This window comes from Pomacea canaliculata, linkage group LG11 (genome assembly GCF_003073045.1).
Source record: "Pomacea canaliculata isolate SZHN2017 linkage group LG11, ASM307304v1, whole genome shotgun sequence".
Classification (NCBI taxonomy): Eukaryota; Metazoa; Mollusca; class Gastropoda; order Architaenioglossa; family Ampullariidae; genus Pomacea; species Pomacea canaliculata.
Window position 1 is genome coordinate 470,882 of NC_037600.1, and position 15,690 is coordinate 486,571.

A 15,690-nucleotide genomic window follows, 5' to 3' on the forward strand; every position below is an offset into this window, starting at 1 on the left:
ACTCGCACACTCACAAACACACTCGTACACACAAACACGTACACTCACACGCTGATATAACTCGGCATGGCACTCGCCATCTCTACCTGTGTGTTTCTCTGATGTCACGCATGCGTGCTCACCATCCGCCGTCTGTGTTCATGTTCACAGTTCACAGTTCACACAGGGTGGTTGTAGCTGACCGGTCGCGCAGCCCTGAGTCATAAACTTCATTCGGTGAGCCACTCACGAGCAGCTCATCAGGCGAGACTGGGATCACTGACCGCATCTGCTGACGCACACAGAGCCTGGGACTGACCCTCGTCACGTCACTTCCTTCGTCACTGGCTGCCATCAGGACGTTACTCGCCTCGGGATTCCCGGATCTTCCCGATCATTCTCTGTCACGGTGATTGCCGGCCTTTCGTGAACATAACGGAGTGACGTTCCTAGCAGGTTGGGCGGCGGAGGCTCAGCGTCCCGGACAAGTGACGTAACGATGTGACTAACCCCTGGAAGGTGAGCGTTACCGATGTGCGTGTGCGTGCGTGCGTGTGTGTGTGTTGACTCTGTGAGTGTGTTTGTGTTTATTGACCGTGTATGTGGATTGTCTGTGTATCTCTGCTGTACCTGAAGATGTAACACCTGTGAGGAGTCTGGAGATGTCACCTGTGCGCGGTGTTCAACTGCGCATGCTCACAGGGTGTTGGCGGTTAGCCCCGGTGCAATGTCAAAGTAAGCGGTGCACGCGCTTTGCACGTGTTTGTTGTCGGTGTCCGAAAAGCAAATAAATGATTTAATTAAAGATTTCGTGCCTAATGTGGCTGAGCGTTCACGGTTGGTCGTTTGGTCCACACACCTGTCTGGTCAATGCCCTCTCACCTGTGGCGAGATTCTCGTCAGACATCCTCGTCACATCTGTTGGCGGCTCCACGATGCAGCTGGTGCGGATGAGCTTGCGATTTTGTGACCTTTGCCCCAATCTCTACCAGGACTGAAGCACGTGAGAGGAGCGTGACTTTGCATGTCGTCAGTTCCGTGCTCGCGTGAGTCGTCAGGCTGAGGCTGAGGTTGACATATCAACCCAACATAATTCTTGCCTGCTCACATCGCCCTGACCCCTCTCCAGCAGAGAGAGAGAGAACAGTTGCTACAAGTGAACAAAAGTCGGTCGAGTCACCGACTTCATGGCTGCGCCAACATGTGGTGGTGGTGCGCGCGCGCGTGTGTGGTGCACAGCCTTGATGTGGGTGACAGTGAGTCTGGGTGCCAGACATCTGACCCTTCACCCCCAGACCTTGCCCCTCCCGTGATGTGAGTGATCAATACGCAGCACATGACATCGAGTGAAAGATTCTTTGTAGAACTTGGCTGTGGAGTCTGACATCTGGAACATCGCGCAGGAATCTGCAAGATCATGTGTCTGACGGCTGTGGAAGTGGAGCAACCTTTTACCTGACCTTTTAACCTGCAGAATCCTCTTGCTAACTTGATTGTCCAGCTCAAGAGACCCCGACATTCGGTGTAGAGGTGGGAAACTCTCCATCTTGGCTGTAGGCGACCCTGTCGTTTGCTAGCAACGAGTGTTGATTGTCGTGTGAGTGTCCGCCTCGTGTTGTCCTGAAGTGACATCACGGTTGTGCCGAGCTGGAGCTGTGGATGGACGTGTGTCACGTGTCAGCTGCTGTCATATTTTATTAGGTCTCTTCCTCGCATGAACTGTGTCCGCTGACACTTGTCTTAACTGCAACACCGTCACGCGCATGTCACGACGTTTGGTGCGTTGTCACGTGTGACACGTGCGAAGTTGGATGGCAGAATGTATTGTGTTGTGTACTGTCACGTGTGCGTGTAGTGATTGTGGGGTCGTGATGGTGGTGGAGTAGTGTCCCTGTCAGATAATGATCATCCGCCACGTTGCCGTGGAACGTACTCGCACTACGTCATGTAACGGATTCCCGACTGGGCACGTGACCTACCGTGACAGCCTCATTCTCTCCCCCCCCCCCGTCAAGGTGGCCATGACCGTGACGTTGACCTGTCAGCGGTGGGCCAGGTCACGCGCAGTCGTCACGCCAGACGTGTCTGTGGGCCAGGTGTGACAGGTGTGACAGGTGTGACAGGCTGCGGTGCCTGCCCCAGTTGGCAGAGACTGAGAGATCAATGGCGGCAGTGGAGTGCCGCTGCTCGCCGTGTGGTCAGACAGGTCTGGCAGGAGCGGCTTGAGTGAACTCCCTTTGGCTGCTTGCAGTCGAGAGAGCGACGGGTGCCGCCGGGTGTCGCTTGGTGCCGTGCTGTGAGTGCTGACCTGGCCGTGTCGGGTTTTCCGGGCGCCAGGCGACAAGAAAAACACACTGCACCCGAATCCTGCAGGGTATGTACGTGAATAGGTTACGAGGGGGAGGGTACGTACTTGAAGTAGGTCACTAGGCCGACGTTGTGACGTCTTTGTAAACAGAACCTGGTATGGCGACACCTTGTGATACACGTCACCCGCACATAGTAATGCAAGACACACACATTGATAAACGTTGATGATGACAGCAATGGATGGTCACAGTTTGTGGCAGTATGATGTGACTGGATGATGTCAGTCTGTGGCAGTATGATGTGACTGAATGATGTCGGTCTGTGGCAGTATGATGTGACTGAATGATGTCGGTCTGTGGCAGTATGATGTGACTGGATGATGTCAGTCTGCGGCAGTATGATGTGACTGGATGATGTCAGTCTATGGCAGTATGAAGTGACTGGATGATGTCAGTCTGTGGCAGTATGATGTGACTGGATGATGTCAGTATGCGGCAGTATGATGTGACTGGATGATGTCAGTATGCGGCAGTATGATGTGACTGGATGATGTCAGTCTGTGGCAGTATGATGTGACTGGATGATGTCAGTCTGTGGCAGTATGAAGTGACTGGATGATGTCAGTCTGTGGCAGTATGATGTGACTGGATGATGTCAGTCTGTGGCAGTACGGGTTGACTGGATGATGTCAGTCTGCGGCAGTATGATGTGACTGGATGATGTCGGTCTGTGGCAGTATGATGTGACTGGATGATGTCAGTCTGCGGCAGTATGTAACAGCTGTAGCATTACCCTAGGTTACAAAGTAGCATTTCTGTGTGGCTATATTTCTGACTATTTCTGAGCAGCATCAATCCACTCAATCTTTCCTCAGGTACACACACCCCACCCACCCACAATTATTCTTGACAGGTAGATACACACATGTATGTAAGCATTATTTACACACGTACATTCACAACATACACTCACACCTCAATACACACACTCATGCTAATCTCTGTTTCTCAGTTCCTTTTGTTTGTTTGTTATTAGCTGTTATTAAAGTAAGCAGTGAGTGCAGGTGAACAATACAGACTATTTATAAAGATAGGAATGTGCGTGAATATGTATGGATGGAGTTTTAATATCTCAGTACCCTTTAGTGGCTGACAGAAGAAAGAATGTGGAATCTTGAAGTGTGACCAGTTGTTGTGGGTGGACATGATGGCGCGGGCACGAGCTGTTTACAGTTTACTGATTAAGTGTGGAAAAGAGAGCAGCTAGTGTTCGGAGTGCAAGGGTTCAAATCCAAGGTGCCGAGACTTGTTTGTTCCCAACATGGGAGAGTTATACTTGTAATGTCTATCAATGTTTCATGAGCTGTGTTCAACATTGCACAAACACCATTTGATGAGTGTTGGTCAGCTTCCTGCAGGACTGTCCGACAGTCCACCCCCCCCCCCATTGTGATGCTGCACTGCCTTGTCTGCTGGTGGCGGGGGGGGGGCAGGCAGGCCATGGTGCTTGTACCTGTCACGTTGCTATGGGACACACGACGATGAGGACGATGACTTGGACGAGATACTATAAGGTGGCGATGTAGGCGATGTAGTAATAACGATAAAGTGTCACGTGTCACGGTGTAGTGGTGTACTAATCAGTGATTAAAGCAACGTCTTCTACAAAACCCGACCTTGACGACACTGAGGCTCACCTGACCACATCTTACAAAGGGGGTGTGCTACGATTTTCATGCATTTTCTCGACAAAACGGAAACCTCGGCTTTTGAGGGGGAGTGGACACGTGGGTGACAGTGATGACACCTCTTGCCGCCCTCGTTAACCTAATTGTGCAGGTCAAGGTTACGTACAATGGTCACACCTCAGTGACTTAAACTCTCGACACACCTGTGTAACCCGACACCTACTCTTCCCTTCAAGACTTAAGAATCCAAGAAGAGCAGTGAAAGATTTGTTAACAGTGACAATGTAGACGTGTATGGCAGTGTCAGACACAGCGCTGACAGTTGTGTCAAGTGTCAACCAGACATGCTAAATGTCAGTAAGAGGTTTGGAGGTAAGGACGCTGCTGTAGACATCACATCACATCACATCACATCACGTGGAATGTAGAAGTGGAAATGATAAATACTGAACATGGAGACTGCTGTGACGTGTTAGACCGTTCACTGTGATTGTGATTGTTGATTATAACTCGCGTCTTGGCATTTCATGTAAACAAGTTCAGCTGGCTGCTACAAACACCGGAGACCTTCTGCCAAGTGCAAATCAGATCAAGATCAGGGGTCAGGTCAAGCCGGACTGTTGCTGCTGACGTCAGTGACAAACTGGCTTCACGGTGACGTCAGTAGCAGGTGCGCGTGCCGTTTGTCAATGTCAGCAGTTCTGGCCGTTACGCTGTAACCCTTCACCTGGGCCAGCTGTTGTTCTCACCTGAGAGCTGCCCACTCCCTCCAGCTTCTTCCCACACAGGAGATGGCCTGCAGTTGTCATAAGCTGACCCCATCCCACCCGACCCCGAACCCCGTTCCTATCCGTGAGTCGCGGCACTTAACCCCGTGTTTTTTTGTTTGTTTTTTTGTTTTTTTTTTAGTTTTTTTTTTAAGGCTGACTTTCACTGTCGCTGCTGTTGCGACACACCTGGTCTAAGGCGCGCAGGTGAGGCCAGTCATCACAAGAGTCAGGCCGCGGTACCAGTTACCTGGCACTGAAGTCTCGCTGGGTCACGCTTCGCTGACCTTCGGCCTTTGTTGCTCTGGCTCTTTGAACCCCGATTTACAGGTGACTTGATCTGCTGGCAGTGTGCACTGGCAACCCGATCTGCTATCTTTGCAGGTGAACTGATAGGCCAGCGATGGTTGTTGGCGAAACTTACCTGGCAGGTGACGAAGCCGGGGCAGCTCCACGTACGCACTGCAGCGTCTTGCAATAACCAGTGGACGTGAGGGTGGCCTGCCACTCGTACCCAGGGTACCTAGAGATGTTCACTGTACATACATGGACTGATGTTCAGTGCGAGTGAACGACCCTAGTGGTGTGGGGGGGGGGGGGGCATGTCGGACCCGCCTTTAGCACAGCATTAGCATTAGCATTAGCATTAGGACAGCAACCGTCACAGCTGACACCAGCGGCGGGTGTCCCGGTGTGTATGGCGGGTACACAGGACAGTGTGGAGCACTGCCAGCAGCTTTGTCAGCCAGTGGGTGTGGAAGTGCAGGTGGTGGGGATTTCAGTCACAGTCACCTGCTGACCACAACCTCCCTTCCCTCAGCCTGGGTACACCTCGGTCACCCCACACTCCCCCCTGGGTGACACTGGGCGTCACGTGCTCCACTCCCAGCGAGCACTGCACGTGCCTTCGCAAGCTTCACGGTAGGTCTGAAGACTAGGTGTAGGTCTACAACCTTCATAAATAATTTTTGGAAAAGAAAAACTGTAAAATACCATGCTGAGAATAATTACTAATTAGCAGAAGAAGTAAGCGTTCTAGAAAATTACAGAAAAATACAAATTACAATCATAAGAAAGAAGCCCCCATCATAGCTCTCAGAAGTGACGGTTTTATTTCCATGTTGACTAATTATCCGTGATTACAACACAACAGCGACTGCAGGTGTTATGGTACTTTGCTCCCTGATGTACAGACTAACAAACTTTGTGGTCAGTTCCTCCACAAGACCGTTGCTGGGTAGTCGTTGAGCTGACCCAACACTACAGTCGGGTTCTCTCATCAACAAACGCAGGTGAATAAGGGTTTTCTTGAAATGTTTTCACTGTACATCTGCCGTACTAAGCTATGCAGGGTCGTTGTTGTGTGAACAAAAGTGAGAACGCTCAATTAATAATGTTTGAAGTGTTGAATTTGTAGATACATATGCCTGCAGAAACTTACAAACCAAAAGTAATAAACAAGAATGAATTGCAAACTCATTCGCGTGAAAGAGCATCTTGAGTGTTTCCAGTCCTTTCACTTTCACTTTCACTGTCACCTCAAAGTCCCGCGGAGTGTCGCCACCGTGCATGTTGAAACTTGCAGTTTCGCTCACCCACCACCGGAGGAACCCAGTCGTGCATAGGTAGCTCAGGTCCTTGTTTCTGGAGGTAAAGTGAACACTGTATCCACCACTTGGTGGTCAGACACAGCCGGTTGTGGCCCAACATCAACAACAAGTATAAACAATGTCCGCTTCCTTTGAAGATTTGCAGTCTTGCGAAAAGTTCCTTCACAGGTAGAACCTTCTAGTTCTAAGGCAGACACAAAATCAGGCAGACACGACCAAAGTAGGAACTCGTATATTTAGGGGCTTAGACAAAAATATTCATGATGATCTATTTTGTTCTCTCTTTTGTTTAGTGACTTTGTTGTTAATTTGGGATATTGTTTATAAACAAACGGAAGCAATATTGTTGTTTCTATATTTCACGATGAACATGAATCCCTATTCCTTTCTTCATATATGCTTTTGTGCCTCAGTGAACTTTGACCTAAAGATATGAATGTGTTTAGTAACAATGCTTACAGCTAGTGAACTTTGACCCGAAGTGCGCCCTGATCCTTAGGTTAGGCACCTGATACAGTTTTACTGTTTACATCATCATCATCGCCATCATCATCCAGACTGAGAAGAAAGGTGACATGCATCTCATTCGCAACAGTCCGATAGTTCAGTTCAGTTCCCATCAATCCTCTCGACGGTGATGCTGTCCCCAGCCATGTCTGTGGAGGGAAGAGCGCTGGAGAGGCACACGAACCTACAGCATGGTACCTAGAACAGCGTGAGACAAATCTTACCCCTGGGCACTACCCTAAACCGTGTCATTGTTTTCAGAAGCTGCGCGTGTGTCAGCCATGACTTCACCCGGCAGCCGGCTCGTATACAGCTGTCATTGGCGGGTGCCCGACATCTAGCCAGGTAGCTCCACTCGCATCTCGCCTCAACACTCGGGGAACACGTGTCATTGTATTTACAACAGACTTACCGTCCTTGGAGGAGGGTGGACATGAGAGAATGCCTTCTAGAGAGAGAATGTGAGTGAGAGAGAGATGGATGAAAGTAGAAGAGGAAATCCGACTTTCTTCCTTGTGCTTACATCGTGCTGCCATGGTTGTACAAGTTGTTTGTATTTGTACAAACACCGTATGGCAACCACGAGTACGCACCTTGTCCTGCAAGCGCTCTGGCGGTGAGCCGAAATGTGGGTGTCCACCGCAGCTGTGCCAGTGGATGCTGGAAGGTGGTGTGTCATGTGATCTGCTCTCCTCCATCCTCTGGCCCAGCTGCTCGGTGGAAATCAGTGGCCCTACCGCCGGCTGTCCCAAGTCTCCTCCTTATTGGGGCTCATGACCGCAGGTAATGCCTCATCTTACTCCACTGACTGGACCCCTGAGGGTGTGGGCGCCATGGCTGAGGCACTGTCAGCCATGTGTCATTCCTGTGTCAGTCCTGTGTCAGCCTTGTGTCAGCCCTGTGTCAGCCTCGTGTCAGTCCTGTGTCAGCTCGTGCTATCTAGGTGGTCAGCCTTGTTCATCGCTCGTGTATCCTTGTGTAGTCCTGGTGTCATCCTTGGTGTCCAGTCATGGTCCATCCTTGTGTCAGTCCTGTGTCATCCTTGTGTCAGCCCTGTGTCAGTCTTGTGTCAGCCTTGTGTCAGGGACATTGTGTAGAGTCGGCGACTGTTGGCACTCATTTGATTTGTCTCCCTACCGCAGTGACGACGGCCTCGACATCAGACATCGCATTACATGGTGACTTTTGCATGGATAAGGCTGCCATTTATTAGAAACCGACACGGGTCGCTAGTGCCTTGTCATCACTCAGCAGACTAGAGGTCACTAGGTAGCCTTGTCATCACTCACTGAATGGCCGACTCTCGATTCATCTAGTCTATTTCGCGATGTGCCAGACATAAAGTGTCGTTGCTGTACACTACTGAACGCTGACAGTTCGTGTGTTCATGGTGTTCACATCTACGATTGGCTACAGTTCCGTGATGTAGTCACACTGTAGCACGGTCTAGCCCGCTGTGTAGCCAGACTACGGCTCTGAGCTACACGTATATGGTTCGTCAGGGGGTTAAAGCTGCCAGTAGCTGGCGTGTTATGTATCCACAATCTGACGACTACTAGCCATACGATACCCTACACTACCACACCCTACCCTACCCATGAGCTACCTAATTGTGACCTGTGACCTGTGACCTGTATCAGACACACCAGACAAACCACTGATCGATCATTTGTGAAATACATCGCCTGCTGCTGGAGGCAGAGACTTTCGGTGATAAACTAAAAATCAATAAATGCAATCCCGGGGTAAGTGGATGTACATCGACTGGTGTGGAGGCCAGAGCAACACAGACACACAGACACATGTGCACACCGACACACGCCCACACACACACACTATACGTTTTGCGGTGGACCCATGATGTCTCCGATTCTCCTCCGCCCTGGTTAAGCAGTGCTCGTCGTCCTACCCACTCCAAAGCACCCCTCAACCTCCTCAGCCAACTTATTGTTTACCTGAGCCTGCATCTCGCATCCTGTGGCGGCCACTGACTTCATTTCATAAACACACATAGCCCAGGTTCACGTCTTCACACTTCTGTGATTGTGTCCATTCTTTACCCGAGCACCTCCAGCCGCACTTAATGTCAGGTGTGGAGACGTGTGAATGTCAGGTGTGGAGACGTGTGAATGTCAGGTGTGGAGACGTGTGTATGTCAGGTGTGGAGACGTGTGTATGTCAGGATGTGGACATTCGTCGTTGTCAGGTGTGAGAGAGGTGATGTCAGGATGTGGAGCGTGTGTGTATGTCAGCTGTGAACCGGTGATTACCCTGTCAGGTGTGAGAGACGTGTGTAGTCAAGCGTGGGAGACCGTAAGTGATAGATAGGTGGGGAGACGAGTGACATGTCACGGTGTGAAGAGACGGTAATGTGTTATGTCAGGTGTGGAAACTGTGGCGTCACAGGTGTGGAGACCGGTGTGAAGTGTCAACGGGTGTGGACACTCGATGCATATATGTCAGGTGTATTCCAGGTTGGGCAGACCGTGTGTATGTGCAAAGGTGTGGAAGACGTCGTGAATTTTAGGGTGGAGACGTAGTGAATTCACGTGGGAACGTGTGTATGTGAGGTTGTGGACACGTGTGTATGTATGTGATATGTCAGCGGTGTGGACAGTGTGTATGGTCAGGATTGGACACGTGTGTATGTCAAGTGTGGACAGGTGTATGTCAGTGTCTGGAACGTGTGTATGTACAGGGTGGGACACGTGTGTTATGCAGGTAGTGGACACGTGTGATTGGTCATGTGTATATGTCAGTGGTGTGGACACGTGTGTACTGTCAGGTGGACACGTGTGTAGTAGGTGTGACACGGTTATGTCATGTGTATCACGGTGGTGAGACACGTGTGCTATGTCAGGTGGTGGAGACGTGTGATAATGATCAGGTGTGAAGCGATGATGTATGTCTCAGGTGTGGAAGTGTTTCGGCTTCAGGTGTATGATTCTCAGGTGTGGAGTCATTTTTGTTTATCGTTGTCAGGTGTACGTTGTATGTCCATGTGTATGTTCAGGTGTGGACAGTGTGTTGTAGTATGTGTATGTCAGTGTGAGACACGTGTGTATGTCATGTGTAATGTCGTGTTGGGACACGTGGTGTAGTATGTCAGGTGTGGACACGTGTGTATGTCAGGTGTGGACACGTGTGTATGTCGTGTGTATGTCAGGTGTGGACACGTGTGTATGTCATGTGTATGTCAGGTGTGGACACGTGTTTGTTATGATCAGGTGTGGGGTTTAGTATCTGGTTTGTCAGGTGTGAAGACGTGTTGTTGTTCAGTGTGTGGAGACGTGTGTATGTCAGGTGTGGAGACGTGTGTATGTCAGGTGTGGACACGTGTGAATGTCAGGTGTGGACAGGTGTATGTAATTCAGGTGTGGAACGTGTGAATGTTCAGGTGTGGAGACGTTGTGAATGTCGGGAATTGTGCAGCGTGTATGTCAGTGTTGGACACTGGTTGCTGAGGTGCTATGGGTGTATTGAAGACGTAGGTGTACTGATTACTTGATGTGATGTCGAAAGATGGATTGCCATTTCCCGTAACTTCCTTACGTGAGCAGAAGTCACTCAGTGTCCACCTGTCTGTCCCTGTAGAAGTCTTGTGTGATGTTATGTTCGCATTGTTCAGTATTTTCAATTTCCGTCGTGGGATGTCGTGGTTGTCGTTGGACGTAGTGAAAGTCGCTTGTGACGGCGCACCGGTCGCTGGTGATTGTCTTTCTCTCAAACAGGAGTTGTGGTCCCTGACGACATGTTTTTACAGTGACAACCTGCCGTAGCTACAGAACATCAAAAACTCGTCGTCTCTGATGATGTCGAGTGAGGATGTGACAGGAGGCTGCCTACAGGTGTCTACATAAAGTGATGTGTACACGTCGTGTTGCTGCTGGACACACGTCACCTGTCAGGTGTGTCATGTCGAGAGTTGTGCGAGAACTGTTTGTCGGGTAATCTGTCAGAAATGGTGGTTAGGACGGGTGGGTCTTGTATCCCCCGTCTGACCTCGTTTTAAATCTTGACATGGCTATACGCCTGCCTTGAGTCACGACTGTCAACCCACTTTGTGACATGGCGACAGATAAGTCGGCCACAGGCGGCAGTTGTTGACATACTCCTCTTGTTTATAGTAGACTGTGCAACACGCGTGTGGGGGCGACCTCACAACCCGCTACATCCAGGCTGTACATCCACTGGTCTGGCGGCCCCAACGTGGACACGTGCAACCTAAGAAATTACAACAACAGCAGCAGCAACAACAACAACAACAACAACAACAACAGCAACAACGTTGCAGCTGCTTATCGTCAACCACGTGCCCAACGTCATGGCTGCTCAACATGAACAGACGAAGAGTTTCATAAAGGTGAAGAGCTACTTGTTCTTGAGAAAATATGACACGAGGCGACTACAACTACAGGAGTGTCTACACTAGGTCACTACGTCACCACAAGGACACTGAGGCTTGTCTTGGCGTCTCTTTGTCTACACGTGCACGAGGTGTCGACCTGTCTACTTTTTTCACTCAGGTTATTGACATCTACATCAGCCATCGACAACTACACTGTGGCCGTGATATGACCTTAGTCACTGACACGTAAAACAACAATCAGCACTGACACCTATAGTCAGCCCTCGACAGTGACACTAGGGTCACATGGAAACGTCAGATCTGATGTCAGGTAAAACTACGGAGCTGTTATCGCAACCCAGTTATGGCACTGTGCGATGGCCAGCGATAATAAATGAGGCTGACGACACTAACAATAACCTGCGATGATAGCAAACACACTCAGCCGCTGAGCCGCAGGTTAAAGAGTACACAGGTGAAAGGTGAAAGTTCAAGTTAGACATGTCTAGAAGCACAGGAGAACACACTTGTCCACGTGACTGTCTTTGATGGAGAGAATGGCAGAGTCGGAGGACCCCAGATGGGAGTGTGGACAGACGAGAGATCAGACCAATGGAGAGGGGGAGAGCCAGTGACGCTTCATGACGTCACCTAAACGTCACGGGTTAGTTTATCACGTCAAACTCGGATTTAACGTCATCAGACAGTTGACCACGTGACTGAAGTGCGGAGAGTGGATGGTTGAGAGTAGAAGTGGTTGAGGAGACTTCATCCAGAGGCTGACTGCATTCCTGTGAGACTTCACTTGTGGGTCACTCTGCTGACGTCACATTCACGGTGCACGTGCAGGGACACGTGCTGTTCCCGTCCAGTTAGCGCGCACCCGCTAGAGGTCGCTAGGTCCCGCATCACAGGTGATAGCGCGGCTATTCACGTTCAGCCGGTAACCTGCTTACAACATGGCGTGTCCAGCATGCAACCTAACTACATGGCGTCTTCCTGTCTGTAGTCTACTCTCAACATGGCGTCTTCCTGTCTGTGGTCTACTCTCAAATCCTTCTGTCTACTCTCAACATGTAGTCTACTCTCAAATCTACTGTTAGTCACTGCTCAACATGGCGTCTTCCTGTCTGTGTCTACTCCGCAACATACTGGCGTCTGTGCCTGTTCTGTTCAGTCTACTCTCAACATGGCGTCTTCCTGTCTGTAGTCTACTCTCAACATGGCGTCTTCCTGTCTGTAGTCTACTCTCAACATGGCGTCTTCCTGTCTGTAGTCTACTCTCAACATGGCGTCTTCCTCTCTGTAGTCTACTCTCAACATGGCGCTGTCAAGACTGTAGTCTCAAAATTCTAACATGTCATGGGCTCCTCTCTGTAGTCTACCTCAACATGGCGTCTTTGTCTACTACTCTTCAACATGGCGTCTTCCTGTCTGTAGTCTACTCTCAACATGGCGTCTTCCTGTCTGTAGTCTACTCTCAACATGGCGTCTTCCTGTCTGTAGTCTACTCTCAACATGGCGTCTTCCTGTCTGTAGTCTACTCTCAACATGACGTCTTCCTGTCTGTAGTTCCTACATTTTATTAAAAAAAAAAATCTCATAGTTGTAGTCCTACTCTCAACAACCTGTTACTACTCAACATGGCGTCTTCCTGTCTGTACTCTACTCTCAACATGGCGTCTTCCTGTCTGTAGTCTACTCTCACATGAGCGGTCGTCCTACTCTTCTTCCTGTCTGTACTCTACTCTCAAATGGCGTTTACCATGGCTCTTCTGCTGTCAACATGGCGTCCTGGTTGTCTGTGGTCTCTCACATGGCGTCTTCCGCGTCTGTGGTCAACATGGCCGTCTCCTACTCTCCATGCGTCTTACTGTCTGGTAGTCTACTCACACATAGCGTCCTTCCTGTCTTCCATTGTTGTAGTCTACTCTCAACATGGCGTCTTCTTCCTGTCTGTAGTCTACTCTCCCAACATGGCGTCTTCCTGTCTTAGTGTCTACTCCAACATGGGCGTCTTCCTGTCTGTATCAACATGGCTCTTCCCTGTCTGTAGCGTCTACTCTCACATGCGCGCCGTCCTTCCTGTCAATGAAGTCTACTCCCAACATGCGTCTGTTCCCGTATGTCTCTCCCAACATGGCGTCTCCTCTTCCTGTCTGTCTATCTACTGGCGTTTTCTTCGGTATGCGTCTTCCTGCTGTCTACTCCGAACGAGGCGTCTTCCTGTCGTCGTGTCTACTCTCACATGGCGACTTCCTTCTGTACTCTACGCAGAGATAACGTGGATTCGATCCCTTGGTTATGTACTCACTCTCAAATGGCGTCTCTGCAGGTCTACTTTATGGCGTCTTCCTGTGTGTGTCTCTCTATGGGGCGTGGTCTAACTTCTCACATGTGCGTTCCTCGGTTTGTGTGTGCTGTAGGTATTCATGTGCGTCTTTTCGCGTCTGTGTCCTACTCTCAATGTGCAGTCTTCCTTGTGTATCCTACTCGCAACATGGCGTCTTCCTGTCGTAGTTCTTACTCCCAAGTGCGTTTCTGTGTGTGTTGTGTGTGTGTTATTACTCCCAACAGGTCTGTCCTTCGTTTAATTCACATGGCGTGGGCAGGTGTGTATGTCGCGATGCGTGCCGCTGCGGTGTTGTGTTTGATTCATCGTCTAGTAACTTGTTGTTGTGTGACCCCGGGTGTAATGGATGCGCATGCGAGCTACTTGCAGGCGGCGCTAGCGTGGTGAGGCCGGCCTGGCTGTGTGGGGGGCCGGCTGTGTGGGAGGGGACTGTGACGGGGAGAGCAAGGTGCGGTGCGGGTTCTGGCAGAAAAGTAAACGAAGGCTCATAGTGCGAGATCGATCGCCATGGCAACAAGACCCATCGCTCCTCGATCACTCCTCACAGGAGGCGCTGGTATTGGGGGTAAGGGGCGATAATGGCGCTGGTAATTGCAGCGCCTCCTGGGAAAGAGGGAGAGAACTGGAGCAGTGCTGTGGCGCGCCCTTGAGGGGCAGGCTTGGTCCTGTGAGCCTCATTCCGAGGTAACTGGCGACGACATCCAGTGGCGTCACTGACGATGTCACGTGTTGCTATATCTTATCTTAGCCTGCATCTTTAGCTATATCTTTAGCTATATCTTAGCCTGCATCTTTAGCTATATCTTAGCCTGCATCTTTAGCTATATCTTAGCCTGCATCTTTAGCTATATCTTAGCCTGCATCTTTAGCTATATCTTAGCCTGCATCTTTAGCTATATCTTAGCCTGCTTCTTTAGCTATATCCCCGCCCTTTATTCACCGTTTAGTTTGTCCTCGCCGTTGACAGTGATGTGAGTGCAGGAAGGTCAAACTGTGCGACGGTGCACCATGGTCCCTAGCTTCCTTGGACTGGCCATGTCGAGTGCCCTCCCGACACGGTCGCGTGTAGAGGGTTCAAACCTCCCTTGAGCTAAGGCGTGCAGGCCAGCAGCCTCCCTTCAGCTTCGCCAGCTATCTCCGGCTTTGGCAGAGACAATCAATCGGATAAAGCGCGGCTATTAATAGTAGGTGGGAAGCACCCTGGGCATCAGCAGACTAATGGGAATCCGTCTGTCGGTACCGTTGCCATTGACAACCATTGTACGTGACATGACAGTAGAGTAATCGGTCGTTGTGTTGAGCCGGTAACAATCCCACAGTGCGTGGATCCAGAGAGTGCAGGGTGTCGCGCTGGGGTGGGTGGACAGCAGACTTTTTGTCGGGCAGGCTTTTCGTCTCATTTCCACTTTCCCTCATTCTCGGGAACTGGAGACGACACCAGCATCAGCACACCTCCAGCCACTTCCGCTGCAGTCGTTACCGTTTGGCCCGCATCTTCAGGGAGCGTAGACACGATTGGTGGAGGGACAACTACAGCCCGACTATACATAGTCCTGTACTAATAGGATATGTCTGTCTGTAGTCTGTATACTATGTAGTCGTATACTATACATAGTCGTACTACATGTAGTCTGTACTATACTATTAGTCTGTACTACACATGTAGTCTGTACTGCATATCATACGTCTGTACTGTACTATACATAGTCTGTACTACATGCTAGTCTGTTGTACTATACATAGTAACTACATGTAGTTGTGTCTGTACATATACATAGTCTTGTACTACATGTAGTCATTACTTAGTCTGACATAGTCTGTACTAACGTCTGTACTATCATAGTCTGACTACGTGAGTAGTACTTACTACATATATTCATAGTCTGTCTGTACTACATAGTTACATCTGTACTACATGTAGTCTGTATACTATACATAGTCTGTACTAGTCGTACTATACATAGTCTGACACATGTAGTCTGTACTATACTATAGTCTGTCTGTACTATACATAGTCTGTACTACATGTAGTCTGTTACTATAGTCCAGTGTACTACATGTAGTCTGTACTACATTAGTCTGTACTTACATGTAGATAGTAATAAATAGTCCATGTCTGTACTATAACA

General features: G+C 49.7%; 1 protein-coding gene across 12 annotated transcripts in view; it reads left to right on the forward strand.

Annotated features, from left to right (window-relative positions):
• Positions 1-15,690, forward strand: part of LOC112575825 — a 34,596-nt gene that overhangs the window by 8,630 nt on the left and 10,276 nt on the right. For 8 of the 12 annotated variants that reach the window (XM_025257868.1, XM_025257867.1, XM_025257872.1 and 5 more), the window contains exon 2: positions 151-498. The gene's annotated coding sequence lies outside the window, so the exon portion shown is untranslated. Of the gene's footprint in view, positions 1-150; positions 499-1,252; positions 1,510-2,189; positions 2,354-5,373; positions 5,665-11,850; positions 11,873-15,690 lie in introns of those variants that run through there. The other 4 variants (XM_025257878.1, XM_025257876.1, XM_025257877.1 and 1 more) reach the window with 4 other exon arrangements.